The following is an 18,496-nucleotide window of genomic DNA, read 5'->3' as shown; positions in this document are numbered from 1 at the left end:
CCGGAACGCCGGAGCACCGGGAGAGTAGACCGAACCACCGGGTAATTGGAACGTGTTGCCTAGATCATTCTGGACACGTTTCGCTATGGGCTTCATCAGCAGCGAGGGCATGTAATATTCAGTAACAATCCCATAGCAGGCAAATGTCTAAGGACCTCAAAAGGTTTTGATCTTTCGCCAGAACCTTCCGGTCCGGTAGTCTACAATTCTTCGCACCTGGACGCTTCTCAGTGGCAACGTTCATGCTTATGTGTTCACATGACTGGCTTTTCTAATTTGCCTGTGACTGTTGCCAGGGTGCAATACAGGGGTTTACACTTTGGTGTTTCCCCTGCCAGATTTTCGTTTGTAGGTGTTCAATAGGTTTATCTTGTTTGGGCATTGGTGTTGTTAAGGGCCTTTCCCCTGGCCAGGTGTGCAGCCTTAGCCATGCTAGAGGGGAAATTTAAGAAGATACCCAGGGAGGAGAGATTCTGCCCCTGTAAATCAGGGGACTTAGAAACTATGGAGCACGCCCTCCTGAACTGTAATTTTTTACACAGTACCCCATTCTAAGTTTATTGAGCCCCTCTTATTGAGAATTGAGAGGGCAGGAGAAAACATTGAGTTGCTCCTACAAGGGGATAATCCTTCCTTCACTTTACAGGTTGCGAAATTTTGCTCGGCAGCAATGAAAATTCAACACCATAGAACAGTCTCTTTGGCAGAAGAGTCTCGGTTGTTATTTCTTTTTTTTTAAGAGTTATAAGACTCGGACTGTAATTCTTTGTAAGAATATTTTAGTCCATGTTTCTGGTTTTATCTGGCCGTAAATGAACAATCTGTCCATCTATCGGTATTGGTATTGTTACATATTGTTAATGCATTTTTGTATTTGTTGTTAATACTTGGGTGCTGTTTCTGTACAACCTCCAGGTACTAGCTGGAGATCTCCTGCTATTACAACTGATCTCCAGCCGATGGAGATCAGTTCCCCTGAAGAAAATGGCTGCTTTGTCAATTGGACTCTATGGCATTGAAGTCCCTCCCTTCCCCAAACCCTCCCCTCCTCAGGCTCCTCCCCCAAAATCTCCAGGTATTTCCCAACCCGGAGCTGGCAACCCTAGCTGATACCCGGAAAATCTCCAAGGTGCTACCGGGCTCGAAGCGAGCTGTTCTCTCGTAACGCCGCCCTCCCCACGTTTTTCCATGACCTCTTTTGCCTCGGCGGTTGCATTCTATAAATACATTTTGCATTGTGCCCGGATGGCGCTTGCTGAACAGAGGCGACCCCGCGTTGCTCCGCGCGTGCCGCTTTTCAGTTCAGGGACTCGGGGCGTAGTTCCCTGGCTTGAGACCCAGCTGATGCAGCATCTGCCTTTGCATCGTCTATTTTAGCACCGGGGGAAAAAAACCCTCCTGCAAAACCAAGGCAGACTAAGTGCAAACATTAGATTTTGCAGCAGTCTCCCGAGGACTAGAGTACACCCCCCCTTTGTTCTTTTTAGAGCGGCGGCAGAGTGCTTTGTTGAATTTCTGCCAAATGATTCCTCCGGTGGCTTTTCTTTAAAAAATGTTTGCTAACACCACCATTTATCTATTCCGTCTGTGACCAAGTCACACCACCATTTATCTATTACCTTAACCAAGTTACATTTCAGTGCAGTATGTACTGCACCCTAGGAGCAAAATTGAGCCATTCGCTTGTAGGGTAGAGACCTTCGGACGTGGTTTGTCGTTGCCTGCCTCCGTGTGGGCTGAGAGAGCCAGCGTGGTGTAGTGGTTAAGAAGAAGAAGAGTTGGTTTTTATCTGCTGACTTTCTCTACCACTTAAGGGAGAATCAAACCGGCTTACAATCACCTTCCCTTCCCCTCCCCATAACAGACACCCTGTGAGGTAGGTGGGGCTGAGCCAGCTGTGACTAGCCCAAGGTCACCCAGCTGGCTTCTTGTGTAGGTGTGGGGAAACCAACCTGGTTCACCAGATTAGCCTCCGCCGCTCATGTGGAGGAGTGGGGAATCAAACCCGGTTCACCAGATCAAAGTCCACCACTCCAAACCACTACTCTTAACCACTACACCACACTGGCTCCAAAAGCGGTGGTTTGGAGTGGTGGAGTCTGATCTGGAGAACGGGGTTTGATTCCCCATTCCTCCCCATGAGCGGTGGAGGCTAATCTGGTGAACAGGGTTGGTTTCCCCACTCCTCCACATGAAGCCAGCTGGGTGACCTTGGGCTAGTCACACACTCTCAGTCCCACCTACCTCACAAGGTGTCTGTTGTGGGGAGGGGAAGGGATGGAGAATGTAAGCCGGTTTGATTCTTCGTTAAGTGGCAGCAAAAATTGGCATATGACAACCAATTCTCCTTCTCCTTCTCCTTCTCCTCCTCCTCCTCCTCTTCTTCTTCCTCTTCCTCTTCCTCTTCCTCCTCCTCCTCCTCTTTCTCCTTCTTCTTCAACTGTGACTGGTCCAAGGTCCCCCAGCAGGCTTCATGTGTAGCAGTGGGGAATCGAACCTGGTTCTCCAGATTAGAGACTGCCACTCTTAACCAGAAAACCACACTGGCTCTACTAACATATCCGTGGCGGAAAGTGCTGTCAAGGCCCAGCTGACTTATGGCGACCTCGTAGGGGTTTCAAGGCACGAGGCATGATTTGCCATTGCCTGCCTCTGCATGGGCTGTGAGGGTTGTGGCCGAACATATTGGCCCGTACTGAGAACCTTTTAGGGCCCCAGTTGATAATCAGATTTAAAGGTCTGTTATTTTATGATGGCTCGTTTTCATCCAGACAGACACTAGGCTTTTGACAGCCTGAAGAAATTAACAACTCTCTTGAGCATCACGCCGGTTGCTTCTTCCTGCGGTACATGTTTACTCAATTATCATTTTTTCCCCTCCCTGAAAGTGATATCCTATCTTCGCCCGATGAGACGGACGTTGTCGCTCCGCTTTCGTGTTCTCTATTAGAAGAGATCATTGGGAGGAAGCGCGCTAACCTCGCGCCGGTCTCCCCCACGATTTGGAGCGCGGCCCCCGAAGCGAGAAGGAAGACAGACTTGTCAAAACCTTTGACTACCTAATTCTCGAGCAGCTCCTTAATTCCTACGGCTGCTTGATCAACTCAGAGCCGGAACGAAACTCCTTTCCCCCCAACCTCGGGTGTCAATCATTAAGGGGATCCATCTGCATTTATATGGTTAAGGCCCAAACTTACTTGACTTCCTGAAGCATGAAATCACCTTTCAGATGTAAGAAATATAATCCCACCTCTCCTGGAGGGACGGGAGCAGCCTCTGTTGAAAGCGCGAGAGATATTTAGAACGTTACAGCAGGCCGATTTGAGCTACATGCATCAAACGTAGCCTTGTGTAAGACTTTTCTACTTTGAGTGTGGCTGAATATTTAAATTCACGTTATCAATCTTGGATCTCATCAATTTTTATGTTCTTTTTTTTAATAAAGGTTTATTTTTATAATTAAGGGGATCCAGAAGGGAAAAGAAGGGAAGGGTAAACCGTTCGATATACAAAATTTTTATGTTCTAAAGGCGGTTCTTAAGTACTCCAATGGCAGGGACTGATCTGTGCCTGCCAAGGCAGCCAGGAAGCTGTGCAGCCAGGAAGCACTGTTGCTACCTGTCTTTCCTTGCACAATGTCGCTCAACCCCACCTACCTCACAAGGGGTCGGTTGTGGGGAGAAGAAGGGAATGCGATTGGAAGCCGCTTTGAGGCTCCTTCAAGGTAGGGAAACGCAGGGCATACAAACCAACTCTTCTTCTTCGTCCTTTGAACGGAGATGCCAGGGATTGAACCGGGGACTTTCTGCGCTCAAAATACGTGCTGGACCCCGAGTCACAAACCGCTCCCACTCATTTGTCTCTCCTCTCTTCTCCCTTCTGCGTTGCCAAAACAGAGCAATGAGAACATCGCCAACGAGCCATCTACGTGCCACGGCGCACATGATCGCATCAGGATCTTTTGGGGCGATGCCTCTCTAATGTGCGCATGTGCGCCGCATGTTCTCGACTCAGACTTTGCCGTTGGAAGCCAACAACATCAACAATTATTTATTACAGCCAAAGGCCAGCATAAAATATAAAATATACCTCCTATAATAAAATTATACAACTCCCACTTACAGCATCTCATCCTTACTAGTTAATCTGAAGGTTTGCCCATAGGGTCTTTGTTCTTCATAAATGCCTTCCATTTCCAGCAAACATAAGAGCAAAATTTTGCTACGGAATATAAGATATAAGTCACCCCGTCTTCCAGTAGATATTCTACCAAGGAGGCCTCAGAGTGTATGTAAAGTGCTGTCAAGTCACAGCCGACTTATGGCGACCCCTTTTTTGGGGTTTTCGTGGCAAGAGACTAACAGAGGTGGTTTGCCGGTTCCTTCATCTGCACAGCAACCTGGTATTCCTTGGTGGTCTCCCATCCAAATACCAACCAGGGCTGACCCTCAGAGGTATAAGGGTGTACAAATCCAGATAGGAGGGGAGTCATTAAACAATTTCTGGCATCATTATAATGTTCACAAAGGAGCAAAATATGTGCTGGGGTCTCCACCGTCTCCACGGAATAAGAGCATTTGTGTGTCTCTCTTGGGCAAAGAAGAAACCTTCCTGAAAGTACAGCAATTAGAAGGGCATCAAATCGGGCCCTAGAAAAGGTGCATCTTAATGTTGGGGAAGTAATTGAGGTTAGATGAAGGGCTGAATAACTGCCTATCCATGACCGGAGGTTGTTAAATTAGTTAGGAAGAAGAGCATTGCCATTTTGAAACTCAATATCAATGAGACGTTGATGGACCACAGACTTGGCTTTCTTCAGTCCTGACTCTATCAGATGTTGTGGACCAAAACCAATTGTAAATAATTTTTTGACTATCCTATCAGACCATGATGGGTATGGTACTGTGGTTAAAAGTTGTGTTAATAGCCCAGTTGGATTTAAGTGGATTTTTAACCAATAATTAATAGCATTTATCCAAACCTTAGTTCCTTTTTAAAAAATAATTTATTGGAGAACTACAATAACAATAAACAATAACAGCAACCAAAAGAAGCAAAAAGAAAAGACAATCTTCATGATTTAAAATACAATATATCTATATACAGAATAAAATAACAACAGGATTCCTATGCTACAGCTTATTTCTTTGTCTTCATATTCATCATTCCGTCCTGACTGAGCACAACACATTCCCCTTTCTCGCTCTTATTTATAAAATTGTCTATTTTGTTTATGGTTTGTGACCATAACTCATCTAAACTTATTGTATCTCTATTTTTCTGAAATGTTGTTAGCTTAATTAAAACTTTAACCAGCCATTCCTCTATCTTTGGAATTGATTTTTGTTTCCAGTGTCCGGCAAAGGTCGTTCTAGCAGCAGTTATCATATGTAACCCCATACCAAACCTTAGTTTCAATCCTACACAGACCAGCCTTACGTCTCAGATCCACATTGGGAGTACATTTAGGTGTGGCCGTCGGAAACCGAAAGCGCTCCTTTCCGTGCGTCGGCCGTGCATTATCATCCACCCCCTTCAGCTCGCGCTCGCGCATTATCTTGTGATCGGGATCGTGACTTTGTCGCCGAAGCCGGAGGGATTTCTCTTGACCCTTTCCCTGCAGATCCAAAGTCTATTTGTGGGATGAGAATCCTGTCACTGCAAGGAGGAAAAAAAAAAACCCTTTTGGAGGGTTGACAAGTTCCAGCCTTCGGGGAACAGAAACGAGGAAAGCAGAGGCATCCGCCAAACGCCAGTTATCTTAACCTTGGATATTTTCCTCATCTGAACTGTGTGCCGCAGTCAGATCCTCAAAGGGGATTGCTTCTGGGAAGCAGAAGCCAAATGTGTATTAACGGAATAATGAGGATAAATCTATCTATATGCGATCAAAGACGCTCCCCTACAGCAAGCCATAAAGACACACAGCCATCTGGAGCCGAAGTAACCGTCTCCGCATTGTCAATAAGAATTCTGCTTTATTGCTATCACGATCAACCTAGCGATACAGGAACTTTATTCACAAAAGCCGACAGCTCAGCGTTCTTTCGGGAGATTTCGACGGTACGTGTTGTACATTTAAAAGGTTGTCGCCGTCCAAGGAAAGATTTTTAGGCCCGCACAGCAGACAACCCTTCAACTGCTTTCTGGGGTACACGAGGTCAACCTTGCATTATAGATTTTGTTTTAATCGCCTTTTTATTTTAAAAAAATAAGACTAGGCAATCAGCCACCAGGGACCAGAAGAGTCTAGAGAATGATGGAAGGACTTCTGAGAGCCGGCTCATCTCATAGGATCATAGAGTTGGAAGGGTCCATAGAGGCCATCTAGTCCAACCCACTGCTCAATGCAGGATCAGCCTAGATCTCCTATCTGCCAGTCCTTAAACTCCTTCTGTTCACATCTTCAGGAAAGACAAGCCTCCTATTTGGAGCAGATAATCAACTGTTGGAGGGAAAGCAGCATGGTGTAGCCCAGACTCGTCAGATCTCGGGAGCTAAGCAGGGTTGGCCCTGGTTAGTATTTGGATGGGAGACCACCAAGGAATGCCAGGGTTGCTATGCAGAGGAGGAAGAAGAAGAGTTGGTTTTTATATGCCAATTTTCTCTTCTGAAAGGCGTCTCAAACTGGCTTACAATCACCTTCCCTTCCTCTCCCCACAACAGACACCTTGTGAGGTAGGTGGGGCAGAGAGAGTTCAGAGAGAACTGTGACTAGCCCAAGGTCACCCAGCAGGCTGAATGTGGAGGAGCGGGGAAACCAGCCTTGTTCACCAGATTAGAGTTCACCGCTCATGTGGAGGAGTGGAGAATCAAACCCGGTTCTCCAGATTGGAGTCCACCGCTCCTAACCGCTACACCCCATGCTGGTTCTGGCAAACCACCTGTTAGTCACTTGCACTGAAAATACCAAAAGGGTCACCATAGGTTGTTTGCAACTTGACAGCACTTTACACACACACACACACACACCTGCACACACTCAACTCTCAAGGGCTAGAAGAGTTGGCTACTCCAAACCTCATACTTACTACACTTTCAACTATCAAACTTGAACGCCAAGTGCTTATCTACCCAGAGGCACAGTAGAGGTTTCGACATACTCAGGGGACAGTCCAGGATTTAGAGAAAAAGTGAACTTGCAAAAGAAGAAATAAAGGAAAACAAGGAGAAACCCTTACTGAAAGTAACTGACCATAAATTGAAGGAGTGAACAAAAACAGGCAATGTGGGAGAATCTTTTAAGGAGAATCAAACCAGCTTACAATCTCCTTCCCTTCCTCTCCCTACAACAGACACCCGGTGAGGTCGGTGGGGCTGAGAGAGTTCAGAGAGAACTGTGACTGGCCCAAGGTCACCCAGCTGGCTTCATGTGGAGGAGCGGGGGAAACCGACCCAGTTCCCCAGATTAGAGTCCGCTGCTCTTGTGGAGAAGTGGGGGATCAAATCTCCACTTCTCTTCACCACTACACCACGCTAGCTCTCATGCTGGGGGAAATCTGGGATGTTCAAAACTCTAGGAATTGTACAGTGGAAGTTTTTGACCCAGGGGAACATTTCCCCCCAAATTGTTGTAAGCCACTTTGAGAACCCATCTTTTTTTTAAAAAGTTTTTATTATTTTCTTCATTTAAAGTATCAACATCTATTACTAAAAATTAATAAAATATCAAACTATAATTAGCATCTAATTATTTTGAAACTGACTTAGAGGACGTTTGCCGGAAAAGATTGGCCAACGCTCAACTGATATCAGCCTACGACCCAACGTAGGTGGAATGGGATAAGCATTTTCTTTTTGAAGGAAGCATTCAATTTGGGCTCTATTTTAGCAGGGCAAACAGCCTCCAGCGAACGTGTTATGTGCAAATATTAGATCTCCGGTCCTTCAAACGTCTTAATTTCACTTAACGGCTATTTACTTGGGCAGCGGGTCAACATAATCTAAAAATGATGTGATTATGATTCGCCGGAGGAACGTGTGCCTGTTGAGTTACAGGCCCTATAAACGTCTTGGCCACCTGAGCCGTATTTTCTCAACAGAATAAACTTGCCGAATTTCTGAAATGAGAAGAAGGGAACATTTATGAACATTGGCTGGCAGTGTGAGAATCCAAGCTTGTAGCATTCCAGTGTGGGAGGAGGACAAGAAAGTAGGCTGGAGAAGCAGGCCTGAGTGAACCAAACCGGAGCCATTAAATTGTCTCGGGCTACAGTGAACGTTACACATAGCCACATATTCAACTATAATTCTGCTTATGCTGTAGAAAAGAGCAAGAGTCCAGTAGCCACCTAAAGACTAACACATTTTCTGGTAGGATACAAGCTTTCTGCTTATGCAGAATAATATATGCTCAATAAGACGTGGACTAGCAGCGTGAGCTAGCCATTGAGCAGTCCACGTCTTATTCTGAGGAAGATTAATCACCGAAACAGGAAGGTTACCGGATCCCTGTATTCCCGCACTCTTGATACAGTTCAAGGGAACTCTACAACAGCTCTTTACGTCCAAGAACTTATGCTATAAAGCAAACGGATGGATTGCCCTGAAGGCACCTGAACTAGGTTCACATTGTGAACTAAAAGGACTATGTTTCTTGCACATTTTTGTATTTTTGTACTTCTGTATCTTTCTATTTTATATATAAGCTGTATTTTGTTATATGCTTATGCACCTTGTTTTCACTCCTTTGATATACTTACAACAACGCTCACCCTTGCATATCATTTGTTGTTTGGCCCACCTGGAGGGCGGCAACTTTACCTGTGCAATTGGTTTTGAGAGAGAGAAAAATGTTCCATGGAACATCTATGTTTTTGAGCCTTTACCAAATACTTTACCAATAGGGTTGCCAATCTACAGGTGGTGGCTGGAGCTCTCCCGCTATTACAACTGATCTCTAGGAGACAGACATCAGTTTCCCTGGAGAAAATAGCCGCTTTGGCGATTGGACTCTATGGCATTGAAGTCCCTCCCCTCTCCAAACCCCACCCTCCTCAGGCTCCACCCCCCAAAATGTCCAGGTATTTCCCAACTCGGAGCTGGCAACCCTATTTACCAATCAATCCTAAGTGGGTTCATGGCATCCTTTTGGGATGGCCTGTTATAGGGCAGGCTTTCATTGAAACTCGAATACTATGGTCAAACAATTAGTATTCCTTTCTCAGAGAGGACTCGGACACTGATGAAATCAAAGGGGGCAGCGGTTGAAAAGAAACAGACCCTTTCGTCCCTTTGCCCAATCTTTCTTGCTAAAGGCTTCTGGCTCTCTTGACATTACTGACTTTCCGAGGTATTGACATTTTATTCTAACGAAGCGGCAAATGGATTTCTCGTTTGTTTCCTGGGAAATAATGAGAAGTTGGAAGGTAGCGTCCACAGGAAATGAGTCACGGATAAAGGACACATATGCCCTCAGTCCTGGGAGCGGCTAGCTCCCTGTTCTGTGCTTTTCGTGTTCTAAGATTTCCATCTCTCATGACATCCAGTTCTCTTTACTGTTTGTTCAAAGCAGAAGCCTGTCCAAAGCCCGAGCAGTGTAGAGCCAGCATGGTGTAGTGGTTAAGAGCAGTGGTTTGGAGCGGTGGACCGGGTTTGATCCCCCACTCCTCCACATGAGTGGCGGAGGCTAATCTGGTGAACTGGATTTGTTTCCTCACTCCTACACATGCAGCTAGCTGAGTGACTTTGGGCTAGTCACAGCTCTCTCAGCCCCACCTACCTCACAGGGTGTCTGTTGTGGGGAGGGGAAGGCCGGTCTGATTCTTCCTTAAGTGGTAGAGAAAGTCGGCATACAAAAACCAACTCCTCCACCTCCTCCTCCTCCTCCTCTTCTTTTTCTTCTTCTTCTCCTCCTCCTCCTCCTCCTCCTCCTCTTCTTCTTCTTCTTCTTCTTCTTCTTCTTCTTCTTCTCCTCCTTCTCCTCCTCCTCCTCCTCCTCCTCCTCCTCCTCTTCTTCTTCTTCTTCTCCTCCTCCTCCTCCTCTTCCTCCTCTTCCTCCTCTTCCTCTTCTTCTTCTTCTTCTTCTTCTTCTTCTTCTTCTTCCTCCTCCTCCTCCTCCTCTTCCTCTCACAGAGGCCAACCATTAGAGAGTCAACACCGGCATAGAAGCCGAGGTCTTCCCCTGATAAGAACAGCAGAAGAGCCCTGCTGGATCAGACCGGTGGTCCATCTAGTCCAGCATCTCATCTCACACAGTGGCCAATCAGTTCCTCTGGCGGGTCAACAACAGGGCATAGAGACCGAGGCCTTCCCCTGATCAAAACATCAGAAGAGCCCTGCTGGATCAGACCAGTGGTCCATCTAGTCCAGCATCCCGTCTCACACATTGGCCAGCCAGTTACTCTGGAATGCCAACAAAGGGCACCGAGGCCAAGGACTTCTCCTGATTAGAACTTCAGAAGAGCCCTGCTGGCTCAGACCAGTGATCCATCTAGTCCAGCATCTTGTCTCACACGGTGGCCAACCAGTTCCTCTGGAGGGCCAGCAATGGGGCATAGAGGCCAAGGCCTTCAGAAGAACCTCAGAAGAGCCCTGCTGGATCCGAGCAGCGAGGGTCCATCTAGTCCAGCATCCCGTCTCACGCCATGGCCAACCAGTTCCTCTGGAGGGCCAACGACAGGGCAGAGAGGCCAAGGCCTTCCCTCGAGATTGCCTTCTTGCAATCTGGGAGGTTGATTAAGGAACCACTCTGTGCCCTGCCAGAGCGATGTGGATCTGCACGAGAGGACTAGCCGGAACTGGCGGCAGTCGTTGCTGTTAGCGCTCTGGTTTTAATTGGTGCGCCGCGTGTGTCTCTGCGTGACGGAATTCACCAGCATTGCCCGTTGCCGTCTCGTCGCTCAAATTTATGCGTTTAATTAAGTGCCCTCAAAAGCCCTTTGCAATGAGATTATTGAGCCTGATTCTCTGCATCTTGTTCCTGTGCGTGGGCGTGAGAGAGAGAGAGAAAAAAATTTCTCCCGGATTCCACATTTCTTGATCATGCTTATTTTTCCCCCCCCAAATGTGCATGTTTAATTACAAAATCATCTACTCCGACCTCATGAAATGTTTCCTGCAGGATTGGCCTGCTGTATTTGTGCGTGTGTGTTATGTTCTCTTCTGATTAGGGCCTAGCCAGATGTTCTCCGGAGGAGATTTTTTGGAAATGTTTGGAAGAGGGGAAATGTTTGCCAAAACCTCTCTGAAGTCTTACCTTTTAAAGGAACACTGTTCTTGGAATGGAGAGAACGCGGGGTCATCTGCTGAAGCTGAAAGGTGACATTCAAAAACAGAGAAAAGGAAGTATTTCTTCACACAACACGTAGTTAACTTGGGGAACTCCCTGCCCCAGGATGTGGTGATGGCGGCCAACTTGGAAGGCTTGAAGAAGGGAGTGGACATGTTCATGGAGGAGAGGGCTATCCATGGCTGCTAGTAAAAATGGATACTAGTCATGATACATACCTATTCTCTCCAGAATCAGAGGAGCATGCCTATGATATCAGAGACAGATTCTGTTTGGAATCTCTCACCCTTGCTTCATCCCTTCCAATTTTAGGAAGACCAAAAACCGGCTGTTGAGCTGAGTCCAGCCATGCTGGGATTGCGCCAAGACTTGTTATCATGCATGTATCTCCCCTGCTAGTTGGAAGCGAGATGAGCCGGAGCCAGGCATTAGCCCCGAGTACTTCCTCTGTAGAGAAGGGAGCCTTCCAGTCACTGGAAATATTGCTGAACCAACATAAGAACATAAGAAAAGCCCTGCTGGATCAGACCAAGGCCCATCAAGTCCAGCAGTCTGTTCACACAGTGGCCAACCGGGTGCCTCTAAGAAGCCCACAAACAAGATGACTGCAGCAGCATTATCCTGCCTGTCTTCCATAGCACCTGATATCATAGGCATGCTCCTCTGATCCCGGAGAGAATAGGTATGCATTACGACTAGTGTCCATTTTGACTAGTAGACATGGATAGCCCTCTCCTCCATAAACATGTCCTCCCCACTCTTAAAGCCTTCCAGATTGGAAGCCATCACCACATCCTGGGGCAGGGAGTTCCACAATTTAACTATGTGTTGTATGAAGAAATACTTCCTATTGTCTGTTTTGAATCTCTCAGCCTCCAGCTTCAGCAGATGTCCCCCCGTTCTGGTATTATGAGAGTGAGAAGGGGGATTCACACATTCAGGGGAATCCTGCAAGTCCAGTCTTCCTAGGACAGCCTTAGTTCAGAAAACAGGCGAGGGAATCACATGAAGGAATTCTCCACCGCTGACCAGTCGGGTGGCCAACCTTGAGTGGAGGAATAAAAACATGAGGGGGAAAGGGCGCTTAATGATTTTTATAGACATCTGAGTAAATAAAGAAAAATGGGACGAATTACTTTTAAAAAATCCAATCTGGTTTATCAGATATATTGATGAGACCAACTCTAACCAGATCTCCTAAGATAAAGGGTAAAAAAAACTTTTTAATAACTTAAGGGAAAGTCTGGATGTATCAGGAAAGCGCTATGGTATCAATAACAGTTAATGAGCAATTCTAACAGCCCCTAGCTGTGAAAATAAATCATCCGTCACTTCCAGCTGAAGTTGCTAAAGTTCAGGCTTGGGGAAAAGGCAATAAAAAGGGGGAAAAAACACGACGTGGAGATGGGGGGGGAAGCTAACTTGCATTGCTAATAGAAACCTGAAAGAGGGGAACAGAAGCCGTGCGCAAAAATAAAAATCGCTAATGAAATATTTATCCATGCCCCGGCACTTAGCGTGTGATCTTGGGGAGGGGATTATGAAAGGAAAGCGAGTAATTTGCAAAATAGCCTTTTTTTTTTATCGAGGTCGGAATGGGGTTGGAGCACTTTGGTAGAGTGACCGCATGCATGGAGGGAATAACCATTCCTCCTGCCATGGTAACAAGATCAGATTCCCAGGGGTCCTGAGTAGTCATCTGCAGCTCTGTGTAGGGTGGCCAACCTGCAGGTACTAGCTGGAGATCTCCCCCTATTACAACTGATCTCCAGCCGATAGAGATCAGTTCCCCTGGAGAAAGTGGCCGCTTGGGCAATTGGACTGTATGGCCTTGAAATCCCTCCCCTCCCCAAACCCTGCCCTCCTCAGGCTCTGCCCCCCAAACCTCCTGTTGGTGGCGAAGAGGGACCTGGCAACCTGAGCTCTGTGCCAAGGACCCCAGCTCAATCTCGCTTCCCTCTGCCTCCTTTGCAAGCAACAGAAGTCTCTCCAGTCATTGCCTTGTTTGTTTAATTTATTTTTTAACAAGCAGGAAGGGCAGGAAGATTTGCATCCGCATTTGGCTCTCGCGGCCCATTCTTATGTGCCCAGGGGAAAGCCGATCACCACTTTGGAGCCAAGAAGCAATTTTCTTCCAGGCCAGATTGGCTAAGGATCCTGGAGGGTTTTTCTCCCCATCTTCTGGGCATGGAGTAGGGATCACTGGGGGTGTGGGAGGGAGGTCGTTTTGAATTTCCTGCATTGTGCAGGGGGTTGGACTAGATGACCCTGGTGGTCCCTTCCAACTCTACGATTCTAAGGCATATGGTGCCTCTCCAGACTTATCTATTTTATTATACTTTCACCTCATCCTCCCCAGCAAAAGGACGGCTCACACAATAATATAGATTATACAATAAAACCCAATGAAAACTTATTGAAACAATTATTAAAACCTGCCCCATAAAATCAATAGATGAAGAACAACATGTATCCCGATGGCACACTTGGCATATCGACTGCTCGAAGCAGCTCACAAAACCATGAAAAAGTCAATAAGAATAAATCAACACCCAATCAATGTAATCAATATCAATAATGAAGCATTTACCAATAAAAATGATTTGGGGCTGAATACTGACCAGGGCCAACACAGCGTCCGAAATCTCACGAGGTCAGGCTAGCCTGGGCTACCCAGGTCAGGCTAACCAGAGTCAGCCCTGGTTAGTATTTGCATGGGAGACCACCAAGGAAGACCAGGGTTGCTGTGCAGAGGAAGGCACTGGCAAACCACCTCTGTTAGTCTCTTGCCATGAAAACCCCAAAAAGGGGTCGCCATAAGTCGGCTGTGACTTGACGGCACTTTACACACACACATGTATGTATGCATGATGTGTATGTAGGTATGTATATATGCATGCATTTCCAACTTGATGCAGGTATAATAAAAATGTAAAGGCAGTCCCCTGTGCGAGCACTGAGTCATTGCTGATCCAAGGGGTGACTTCACATCACAATGTTTACTAGACACATCATGTTTCCTAGGCACATCACAATGTTTACTAGGTAGACTATGATTTTCCTGACTCTAGAGGTAAAGGTAGTCCACTGTGCAAGCACCAGGTCATTACTGACCCATGGGGTGATGTCACATCCCGATGCTTACTAGGCAGACTATGTTTACGGGTTGGTTTGCCATCGCCTTCCCAGGTCGTCTACACTTTACCCCCAGCAAGCCAGGTACTCATTTTACTGCCCTCGGAAGGATGGAAAGCTGAGTCGACCTTGAGCAGGCGACCTGAACCTGACTTCTGTCGGGATCAGGTCATGAGCAGAGCTTCAGATGTGGGGCTGCAGCTTGCCACTCTGCACCACAGGGCTAGTCAGGTGCGCAGGTCTAATAAATCCCCCAAATTCTCACGCTCTTTACCCTTGTCTGCAACATTGTCCTGATAAAAGATATCCTTTATTCCTTTCCCTAGATTTAACAACCACTGGCTATCCATCAACCACTTCACACTTGAAAAAGGGGAAATGAAATGTAATTATTCCTTGACACTATAAAGAGAAAAGTTGCCGCATCTCTCGTGCAATTGACGGATCTATTTGACAGCAGATAACGCAGCATCCGCTTCTCAGAAAGCGTCTTTAGCTGTTTTATCCAGGGAGTAATATCTTTATTTCGTGCAATATTATTTTGTGGACATGCTCAAACAATGTGGGCTAGGGAGTCTATTTGATCCAGATGAAACGGGCATCTTTGTTCTTCTGCAATAATTTTATTGTATCGCCCTTGCGTCTCGGCTGAGTCTAGGGCATTACATCTCACCAATAAGAAAGCGCGTCTGAAAACGTCCGAATTTCTAACCAGCGGAAATAGTCTGGCAAGGAGGGAGTTCTGTTGAAGGGTATCTGGAAGAAGCGAGGTGAACATTTAGGATTTGCGTCCTTAAACACTACGGACCAATCCTCATTTAAGATCTTATTTTGATGGTACCCCGCGTCACCCTGTATGTTCTGATGCCGGTGATCGTTGCTCTTCCGATGGCGGGTTTGCCACCCAAATGGCTTCTCGCACACGGTCGAGCTGTCCAGCCAGCTTCGGACATCAGCTTTCCCACCATGCGTGAGGCTCTCCACCCCTCCCTGCCTGGGCTGAACAGAAGAACTGGTGAGCCTACAGGAAATCCCTGCAGGAAGCTCCGCTCCTGCTGAGTAAATGTGACAGTTAGCGGTGTGGTACTCGAAGGCCTGCCTCCTGGTGCTGAATGTATTCATTTCCTCCAGTGCCTTATTACAGCCCTATCTGAAGACAGAGGTTAATTCTCGTGTAATACCTGGCCATTTCCTTGCCTACGTTCTGATGCGCTTTCTTATGCCTGGCTAACAGCCCTGACCAGGATGGCCCAGGCTAGCCTGATCTCTAGGGTTGCCGACCTCCAGGTGGTGGCTGGAGATGTGTGTGTGTTAAGTGCTGTCAAGTCGCTTCTGACTCATGGTGACCCTATGAATGAAAGTCCTCCAAAATGTCCTATCTTTGACAGTCTTGCCCAGATCATGCAAACTGAGGGCCATGGCTTTGTTTATTGAGTCCATCCATCTCTTGTTGGGTCTTCCTCTTTTCCTGCTGCCCTCAACCTTTCCTATCATGATTGTCTTCTCCAGTGACTCTTGTCGTCTCATGATGTGACCAAAATACGATAACCTCAATTTAGTCCTTTTAGCTTCTAGGGTCAGTTCCGGCTTGATTTGATCTAGAACCCACTGGTTTGTTTTTTTGGCAGTCCACAGTATCCGTAACCCTCTCCTCCAACAGCACATTTCAAAGGAATCTGTTTTCTTCCTATCAGCTTTCGTCACTGTCCAGCGTTCACACCCATACATAGTAATAGGAAATACGATGGATATGGCTGGAGATAGCCCGCTATTATAACTGATCTCCAGGCAACAGAGATCAGATCCCCTGGAGAAAGTGACTGCTTTGGCAATTGGACTCTATGGCATTGAAGTCCCCTCCCCAAACCCTGCCCTCCTTAGACTCCACCCCCAAAATATCCATGTATTTCCCAACCTGGACCTGGCAACCCTATTGATTTTGTCAGATGTTGGGAGGTAAGCTGGGTTGGCCCTGGTTAGTAATTGGATGGGAGGCCACCGCTGAAATCCAGGGTTGCTATGCAGAGGCAGGCAATGGCCAACCACATCTGTCTGTCTCTGCCCTGACCTAGATGGCTTAGGCTAGCCCAGTCTCATCAGAAGCTAAGCAGGGTAGGTCTTGGTTAATACTTGGATGGGAGACTACCAGGGAAGTCCAGGGTTGCTACACGGAGGCAGGCAATGGCAAACCACCCCCGTCCATCTCTGCCCTGACCTGGATGGCTTAGGTTGGCCAATCTCATCAGATCTCAGAAGACAAGCAGGGTTGGTCTTGGTTGGTACTTGGATGGGAGACCACCACAGAAACCCAGGGTCGCTACGCAGATGCAGTTTGTCTCTACCCTGATCGGGATGACCCAAGCTAGCCTGATCTCATCAGATCTCAGAAGCTAAATCTCGACTGATCTCAGCTGCGGCCAAAGGGACAATTTGTGTCCCGTCTGGAGACCATCCCTGGCTCACTGACGCAGAGTGTTTCCACCAAGCACCGTGTTGTGATTTCATGCAAGCCACACACGAAGGACGAGATGGGGTGGGAGAGAGGGAATATCGCCCTCTTCTAAAATGGTCTCGAGCATTTGGGCCCTTGAGGAAATCGTATAAAAATATAAATAGCCATGCTAAATGCGACGGTGAGGCGATAAACAACTTTTTCAACCATTTGTTTTTCGGAGCATGTACCCAACAGAGCTTCCGTTGTGTTTGGGGCGCTGCTATTTATACAAAGTCACGTGTTTCTTTGTTGTTCTGCGTAAAATAGATCAACCTTAAGTGTTGGTCAGGGAGTCATAAATCAGGGTCAAGTGTCCAAATATGGCGCAGAATAGGAGCTTATCGTTGGGTGAAAATAGACCCCAGGAGCTTAAGAAGCACTTTCAGGAGCAAGCTCACCTGTATTGGGATCTGAGCGACTCTCCATTTTCTGAAGAAAGATGGCTGAACGAAGCGTTGATTGGCTGGCCCTTGTAACAATCAGGGAGCCTCTTTCCAAGCAAGATGGGACGACTGCTGATTGGTTGGATCGCATGACAATCAGAAAGCTGCTATCTCTGCCGATTTTTTTTTTGGGATTTTTAGGGATTTGTTTTTTAGACTAGGGTGCCCCACTGTTTTCCTCCTCCATTTTGTCTTCGCAACAGCTCTCCTGTGAGGGAGGTTTGGCTAAGGATGTGTGATAAGCCCAAGGTCACCCAGCAAGAATGGGGATTCGAACCCGGATCTCTCCAATCCTGGCTCGACACCTTAACCATTACACCATGCCGACGGCAGCTCGACCGTCCCTGTTAGTGGAAGTAGTCAACAGCTGGATCGAATGGCATTGTATCTCCGCAGTCCTTTGACACATCTCTCCCATTTGTTCAAGTCCATTTCGCCCCCGGCGCAAGTCCCCATTTCTTAGAAACGTCCGGGGAGAGCGGAGGCCAGACTCCGATCCAGATTACCCAACCCAGTCATTTCTTTCTTTTTAGGCAAGTTCTTTCTCGTCCCGCTTCCCCATAAAACATGCCCCAAAGCAGCCTACACTATTAGGGTGATACTCTTATCTTACTTGTATGTAAGGTCGGGCCCGTCCAGAAAGAAATATTCAGACTGCATTCCACGCTTGTGCGCCTTTACATTTTAAAACGTATTTGAATACCGATCTGACGTCACAGGCACAGATTTCATTTGGAATACATCCATTCAATACAGACCCGGGCTGTTAACAAAATTGTTTCATCTGTTGATTAATGTGTATGTGTACATATGATGTTTTATTAGATCACTGATAAAGGCCTGAGGGCTCAAATGTGCTTGGCATGTGGTTTTAGACTATCAACCTTGCATTTGTTGCCATATAAGCTTGTTTTTAATATCTGCATGAATGCTTCATAATAACTAGATTTCATTGTATAACAGTTCTTTTCCACCCAGCCTTTGGGCGCTTAGTTTTGCCTTTAGGCTAGGTTTCCCCCCTCCCTCTGTTTCCATAGAATAGAGGCATAGAGTTGGAAGGGACAACCAGGGTCATCTAGTCCAACCCCCGACACAATGCAGGAAATTCACAACTACCACCCCCACACCCCCAGTGACCCCTACTCCAATCCCAGAAGATGGCCAAGGTGCCCTCCCTCTCATCATCTGCTTAAG

Source organism: Euleptes europaea, chromosome 21, assembly GCF_029931775.1.
Source record: "Euleptes europaea isolate rEulEur1 chromosome 21, rEulEur1.hap1, whole genome shotgun sequence".
Lineage (NCBI taxonomy): Eukaryota > Metazoa > Chordata > Lepidosauria > Squamata > Sphaerodactylidae > Euleptes > Euleptes europaea.
Note: the sequence above shows the minus strand (reverse complement) of the source record.